This window comes from Halichoerus grypus, chromosome 9, assembly GCF_964656455.1.
Source record: "Halichoerus grypus chromosome 9, mHalGry1.hap1.1, whole genome shotgun sequence".
NCBI lineage: Eukaryota > Metazoa > Chordata > Mammalia > Carnivora > Phocidae > Halichoerus > Halichoerus grypus.
In genome coordinates this window covers 50,674,223-50,682,507 of record NC_135720.1, presented here as the reverse complement: position 1 = coordinate 50,682,507, position 8,285 = coordinate 50,674,223, and positions in this window count along the sequence as shown.

Sequence of the window (8,285 nt, the reverse complement as noted above, 5' to 3'; positions counted from 1 at the left end):
TCTATGCTGATGAGTTCCTCATTACTATCTCCAGCTAGGACCTGCCTCCTGAAATTTGGACCTCTAGATCTAACTGCCTAGATGACATCTCTTCTTGGATATGTAAAAAAGACCTATTGCAGACCTAACGTGTTTAAAATAAAATAGAATTCTTGATCCCTCCAAGCCTGTTCCGTCTTAGTCTTCCCCATTTCGCTCAACCAGCTATGCAAACCAAAAATCTAACCTGCCCTCTATTTCTTTTCCCCGCATAGCCAATCCATCAGCAAGACCCTGTAGTATCTGTACCACATAGCTCAGGAGCGTCCATTTCTCCCTCTCTGCTCTCACCCTAGACTAGCCCACCGTCATCGTCAGCCTGGACTCATGCAATAACCTCCTACCTGGCTTTCTTGTTTCCACTTTCCTTAGTGTGACCAGAGAAATCTTTTAAAAATAAAAATCAAATCATGATATACTGCCCCCCACCTTCTGAAAGCATTCTCATGACTTTCTATCTCTTTTAGAATAAAATCTAAGTAAACCAGTTCCTGGGTTTCCAAAGGGCTGCAGGACCTGGACCCTGTCTCCCTCTCCTTTTCACTCACCATTCTCCAAGCTCATGACCCTTTTTTTGGTTCCTCAAATACTCCAAGTTAGTTCCTTAATAGGCTTTTGCACTACATGTGTCTTCTACTAAAGGACTTCCCCCCTCGTCTTTGCATGGCTGGTTTCTTCCTATCATTCAGATTTCAGCTTTAATGTCACTTCTTCAGAGATACCTGCTCTGACACCTGCCCCCCCCTTCTAAAGCAATCATCCAATCCCTTCCTTCACATTTTCTGTTCATTCATCTGCACACTATTTACTCCCTTATTATCTTTTTCACTTATTTATGTACTTTAGAATGAGAGCAGATACCTTGTCTCACGCTCATTTGAAATATTCCCAGCCCCAGATAACTATGGAATGAATAAATCAATTTACTTAACTATATCAAGCTGGCTGTGAAGGAGGCTTGATCATCCTTCTTTATAGATGAGAAAAATGTCATCCAGTTGGGCTATAGGACTTCCTCAAGGTCCTACCGCTAGATCAGTGATAGGGCAAGTCTTCTGAGTCTTAGTCTAGCTCTCTTTCCACTTACGTTGAGGCTGCCTCCACATGGAGAATTCCACCTTGAAAAAAAAATGTCCTTGTCTTCCTTTAAAAAATTAGATGTCCTGAACACTAATGCAAAATAAAAATAGTGTGCAGACTGTGGATGTCAATGCAGGGAGAAGCAAGCTTTGCCTGAATCCTAAGGTCTGGTGGATTTCTGTCTACCAAATGTGATGTGACCTCCGGGAAGGGAACATGGTGGAGCACAACAACCACCATATTGGGGGCTGTGTGCGTGTGTGTGTGTGCAATGAACGAGTACCTGCACACCCCACTTCTCATCTGCAGCTCCTTTGTGCCGGCCCTGAACCAAGGCTCCTAGGATGAGTCAGAGTCACCAGGATGCATCCCTTGAACTGAACCAACAGCATCTCCCTCACCAATCATTGCTCACCTAGGAAACAAGCCCGAGGGAAAGCTTGAGTGTACCACCAGGCAGAGTCTGCAGGCACCTCTATTATTAGAAATGGGATTGCCAATTAGTTTTCAAGTTGGGAAGGAGGGCTTCGGCTTCTACCTTCGGGAGGTGATCACCTGGCCGTTCTCTTCCAGGTGAGCCAGCAGCGGTACCAGCATTGACAATGGCAGCATTAACTCAGGCCTGAGTATTTCAGAAAACGTGTAAGGAACTGTTCCTATGGCAACAAGAAGATGGCAGTTCAAGTCTGCTGCTCCTGCTAGATCACAGAATGCGGCAGCCACGTTCTTCCTCCTCAGACTAAAGCTCTCCCGGAAAAAGAAAGAATCACATTCTCAAGCATACCTTCACCTCCACTTAGCTTCCAGATCTACCAGTTCAGAAAACACAGTCAGGGTCCTCCAGGCTGCATTTCCAAAATCTCCTAAGGACATCCGAGGAACGGGAAGGCGAAGGCTGGAAACCTGCTCACCTCCTGCTGGCTTTTCTTAAGCCTCTGAGCTTATTCTGGGCTCTCCGGTCAGTTCTGTTTTGTTGGCCAGCTAATTACAGGTGTTAACACCTGGGCTTGAAACTGCAGCTGCCACTGTCCATTTCCCTTGGTCTCCGTGCTTGAGCCACAGAGATTGTCACGGATATCTGTGAGGATTAGCAAGCCCCTGTTGCTCTGGGGACTCTACCCTGAACGGAAAGAACTGACCGCGGAGCACGGGAAGTCAGCTGGGGGCTTCACCAGCTGTTATGACAGTGAACAAATCCCTTAATCTCTCTGAGTTTTAGCGTTCTCACTTCTAAAACAGGGTTTATGTGTTACAGTATTATTGTAAGCATTTAGTACAAAAAATAGAGCATCTAATGCAGTGCCTGGCCAGTGGTGGCCCTCCATAACTGCTGGTTATCTCCCCCTCGATTCCCCACTCCTGAGACCACAGCTCCTTCAGGAGGACAGACTTTCTAGACAGAGGCAAAGACTCATGGGAGGAGAGAGCTTCCTCGATGGGCAGGGAGGGAGAGAAGAGGGATGGTGGGCACCAAAGGATGCTACTCTTTGGGGTGGGGTCGTGGGGTGTGTGTTGGGTGGAATCCAGACAGAAAAGACACAAGATGTTTGGGAATATTTGGTAGAAATCTTCCAGGTGGTTTTCTTTAGAGGCTGCTGAATAACACTTTCTTGGTTAATTGACATTTTCCTTGGTCCTGTATTGCTTATGAGTTTCACCAGAGCTGTACAAATGAGGTTTGAAATCTAGAGGGACAGGAGGATGTAGAGTAGAGCAGGTGAAGCAACACAGGGCAACCTTTGCAGGCCTCTTGATGGAAGCCACACACCTCCTTTTCATGAGGAGAGAAAAGAGGAGGGGAGGGGTAGGTGTGTTATTTAATACTTTACTTCTTAATTCTGTAACCTGCTCATCTTTGACCACAGAACCTGCTCATCTTTGACCACAGAACTTTCTTTTTCTTTTACTCTATCAATAACACGTTGCCTCCTGTAGGGGAGGAAAAAAACGTTTTTTCCTCACCCTCCTGGGTTCTTTGGCTGGGGCCCCGGAAATTAAACTGATAAAAGACAGATTAACAAGAGAAAAAAGTTTTTATTATGTGTGGAGGTGGTTAGAATTTGGGGGCTCATATTCCAATCCAAAGGGGTACAGAATGTGGAGAAGAGGTTAGACAAAGGAAAAGGGATTTGGGGCTTTTTTTTTTTTAACCAAAAGTATACCTACTTCGATTGTGACTCAAAACTAAAACCGATAAGCCTTTTCCTAGCTTAACTATGGACACAAGAGGTATTCCACAGATGATGCAAAAGATGCAGCCCTGATGATCCAAAATCACTTCTGAAGATATCCCAAAAGAGGAATGACTTAGACGAACCCTCTGAATGCTGGCAACGGTCAGTAGGAAGTCAGCCACAATGGGGTACAACCCACATTTCTGTCTGGCCATCTATAAATTCATGGGGTCCCCAACCTGATGGTTGGCCACCTAGAGACACCGGTCTACCAACCCGTGCCCCTGGCAGGCAGAGAGCCCAGCCAAGCTCTCAGGATGTGAAGCAAGACAAACAGGAAAACAGTGACCATCCCTGGGAAGGAAAGGACCAATAATCAATGAGAACTCAAAACCAAATTCACAAGAGTCACAATGCAGATAATAAATTCTTATCAATATTTTTCTCTTCTTAATCTAAATTTGGCAAGACAAAGAGACTCTTAACTGCCCTCTGTCCATTACATTATGTAGGCAGAGATCTGTGAGGCTGACTTAGTAAGAGTTTCTACCCCTTGTCAGACATTCCAAGACTTTAGTTGCAGCCTCTGGAGTGAGTAAAGTGTCCCAGCTTCATGGCTGCCAAAACTGTAAGGAGGAAGAAAACTCTTCCTTTGCTTTTGTAGATTCAATGGCAGGGACCCGTGAAGCAAACTGATAAAAAACAGATTAACCAGAGAAGAAATGATTTAATTATGTATGTATGCACAGAAGCTCACAAAGAAAAAGGTCGCTCAAGGAGGCATTTAGAATTTGAGGGCTTATAAACCACCCCAAAGGGTGACAAGGTATGGACAAGAGGCTAGATAAAGGAAGACGGGTTGGGGCTTCTGGGCAGGGGAGGAAGTTATGGGAAGGGGACCAGGAAAAGTATGGTAAGCAAGGGTTGCTTAGTAGGGTTTGCCATGCAGAGTTAAGCCAGTGCCTTTTCCACTGGTAAGAATTAATCAAGCATCCTCCCCTTTCTGCTATGCGAGAGGGGGACACCTTTGCAAACTGAAATTTCCTTTACAAAAGGGAAACTTAGGTTTCATTTTTAGTTTTTCCTGCAGCTGCTATTCCTCAATTGCCTTCAGATCAAAATAATGCTTATGATAAAGAGGCATATTTTGGGGTGGCATGTTCTGGTCCCCTTCATTCTCAAACCACCAGCAGCAAAATCTTGGCTGTAACATAGGTTACTCTTCCATGCCCAGAAACCTCTGACCCCTAAGCAGAAAATGGCCAGAAAGTATAACAGCATGAGGGAGAAGAATAGGAAACCCAGATAACCCATGCCTAAACTAATAAACCTTTCTATAATGAGTTGCCTCTGGAATATACATGTTTTTCATGTTAAAAATGGGAACACCAGGGGCGCCTGGGTGGCTCAGTGGTTAAGCGTCTGCCTTTGGCTCAGGTCATGATCCCAGGGTCCTGGGATCGAGCCCCGCATCGGGCTCCCTGCTCCGCGGGAAGCCTGCTTCTCCCTCTCCCACTCCCCCTGCTTGTGTTCCCTCTCTTGCTGTGTCTCTCTCTATCAAATAAATAAATAAAATCTTTAAAAAAAAAATGGGAACACCAGGGGTGCCCAGGTGGCTCAGTCAGTTGAATGTCTGACTCTTGGTTTCAGCTCAGGGCATGATCTCTGGGTCCTGAGATGGATCCCCGCGGTGGGCTCCTGCTCAGTGGGGAGTCTGCTTGAGATTCTCCCTCTCCCTCTCCCTCCATCCCTCCCCCTACCCTCTCTCTCAATAAATAAATAAATAAAATGGGAACACCAGCAACATTGGAAGGTGAAGTCACCCAATAGGCAGTGACTGGCTCTTCTTGGAGGAAGGACCCAAGTGTCCTTGCGGGGGTCCTACAGAATCTCTGGCCCAGGTCTGTCCATTCAGCTTCAGGGAAGATGGACATAGAGACAGGGGATCCAAGTGGAGAAATCTAGAAACTAGAGGGAGGATGTCAAGATGGCTTGTTTAGCAACCACCATGGGCTCCCGTGAGGACTGCTGGTGAGGAGAACAAAAATGGAAAGGCAGGGAGGCCCTGGGCCTGTTTCTGAGGGAACTCTGGGGCGCTGAGCTAAGCAAAGTTCTCCCTATCCTACACAGACCCATCTTTACTATGGAATAATGGAGCACTAAAAATCTCCTTTAATATGCAGTGATGGAGCACTAGAGATTCCCCAGGCATCATGGCCGAAAGGGACTGTCCTGTACCTTCGCTACCTCGAAGGCCAGGGCTGCTGAGTTGGGGAGAGGCTGCCTGCCGCCTGAAGGAACCACACTGAGCCTCAGCCTGCCCCAACCTACAGGTTCCTGGGACCCTAGTCCTCCAACACTGGCTCTCACTCTCAGGTCAAGGGACAACTATTAGATGTAAAGTTTGTGACAAACACGGCTGTGAGGCTGAGGACCCGGGGATCTGTAGTGTCCGTGGGGGTTATTAGTCACTGGAGCACCCACCACTGGTCTCAGTTCACAGACGCTTCAATTCCAGAACAACCAGGAACTCTGTGCCCATTGGAAGGTGCGGAAGTGATTTAAGGAGACACACTGTCCTTACCCTAATTGATTTGCCCCAGAGAAAGAGAATATTTGACTGTATCTATTATTGCTGGTTATTACTACTGTTACTGCTCAGACAAAATTTTGCCAATTAATCCTTGTCCTAAAAGACGCTCAGCCTAGAAACTATAAAACCAGCAACATGCAGCCCCCGCTCCTCCCTGCCCCCATGCCATGTCCTAGTCCCCAGACCTCTGCCCATATGGAAAAATTAAACGAATTGGTTAAGTACGTTGATTCTAAAGCCAACCTAGATTCATTTCCTAACTCCACCCCTACTAGCTGTGTGATTTTGAATGAGTTTTATTAACCCTTTCTGTGTCCCTTCTTGGAATTTGTAAGATAAAGCTCATTTCTTTTTTGGAGGTGGTTAAATGAGATGATGTATATCACTTACGTGCATGCCAGGCTCGTAGTTCTCATGGATGTGGCATTATTTTCATTATCATTCTCTGGTACCCCTGTGCCTAGTGTAATGGAAAGAAAAGCAGCTTTGGTCTAAAATAGTCTTGGGTTCAGATTCCACCTCTGCTAGTTATCAGTGCGGCAACCTTAGACAAATCACTTAACCTCAGGCTCCATTTCCTCAGCTGGAACTTCTTTCCCACCAGCAATGCAGTTGGCCCCAAGGAGTGTCACACAAATAAGACCTGCAGCCTACAACAGCTTGGCGCCTGGAAGATACTCCATAGCCATCTGCTTAAGTCCTTCCATTTCCTCAAGACCAGCTTACATAATACCTCCTCCTCCAAGTCTTCCAGACCCCGCGGAAGCAATGATTCTCTCCCTTACCTTTCCATAATTCTCATTTATTTTTACAGCGAAGTATTAGTTATTATTAGTATGTATTAGTTTCCTAGGGTTGCCATAGCAAAGTACCACAGACTAAGTGGCTTTGACAACAGGAATGTATTTTCTCATAGTTCTGGAGGTGGGAAGTCCAAGATCAAGGTGTCAGCAGGGTTAGCTTCTCCTGAAGTCAGACTCCTTGCCTTGTAGGTGACCACTGTATCCTCACATGACCTTTCCAGTCCTGTTGGATTAGGACCTCATTTCACTGATTTAGGTCACGTGACTTCATTTAAAGTTAATCACCTCGTTAAAGGCCCTGTCCCTAAATATGGTCCCATTGAGGGTTAGGGCTTCAACCTGTGAATGTTGAGGGGCCACAATTCAGCCCTGACCACGTCCTTCCCGCAGTACCTGGCACAGCTCACAGCGAAGATGGGGACTCTGACTTAGTCGGAGAACGTGAGTTCTCCACTGCTGGGCAGGCAGGTCAGAAGTGGCCTTGTCTCAGTCAGGGTCATGCTGGTGAAAGGGGGACAATATATAATGATAAAAGAATTTTATAAAACTCTTCCTCTTCCAAGCTGCAAGGGCTGCTCGAAAACACTCATTCATTCATTCAACAGGTTCTATGTGCCAGGCATTGGGCTGGGGTCTCAATACAACAGACACATTCTTTTTTGTGGATCTCATGGTCCAGTGGAGGAGGAAATCATTAATAAGAGAATCCTTCGAATATGTTACAAACTGGGGTAGTGTGTGAAGAAAAACACAGCGTGTGAGAGGCAGTTTGAAATGGTGTACCCGATCCAGGATGGGGGAGTCGGGAGCTTGCTGGTGGGACCAGATGACAGGCTGGCTTCCTTCTGCAGGAAGCACCCTGAGTCCATGACTGCCCACTCCGGACAGCTCAGCTTTAGTGAAACTGGTCTGGGCAAGCCCTGGCTAAGGCTCCCGCCCCCACGCAGGTCACCAGGGTCTGCTGATACCCTCCCATCTCCCCAAAGCAGCACGTTAGTCGATTACCTGTTCAGAATCTTAGTAAAATTTCTTTAAAGAGGAAAAAAGATTGAAATAGCAAAAACAAAAGTGATCCTATGACACAACTTTCTGGTAAGTTCGAGCAGGAAGTGTACCGGCCGCTCAGCTGCAACTCCATTAACAGAGCCCCCTTCCTGTTCACACACACAGGCTGGGCGCGAGGCAGACGGCAGGCTGGGGCCCCTGCTCTTCTGCTCCAACACAGCAAGGCCAAGGAGCCCCGACCCCAGCGAAGTGCTCCCCAGCTGCATGGGATCACTCGGGTCTTGTGAGAGCTCCCTTCTGAGAGAAAGACAATTCTAAGAAAAAACAGGCAAAGGAGGCCGGCAGAGCACAACGAAACACTTAAGAGGGATCTCAGCTTTGTCTGGAAACAAGGAAGAAAACTCGCTCCTTCTCGTGAGAATGCTGGCCTGGGGCTAATAAAGCAAGGCCACAGCCACAGGAAAGCTGTGAAACCAAAAGACATTCTGCCGTCTCACACCTCCCCTTTCCTGGTGCATTCAGACTTCTGAAGACGCCCTTCACCTTCTCTTCTTCTCACATGAGGGAAGGACAGTATCACATCACTCAGCA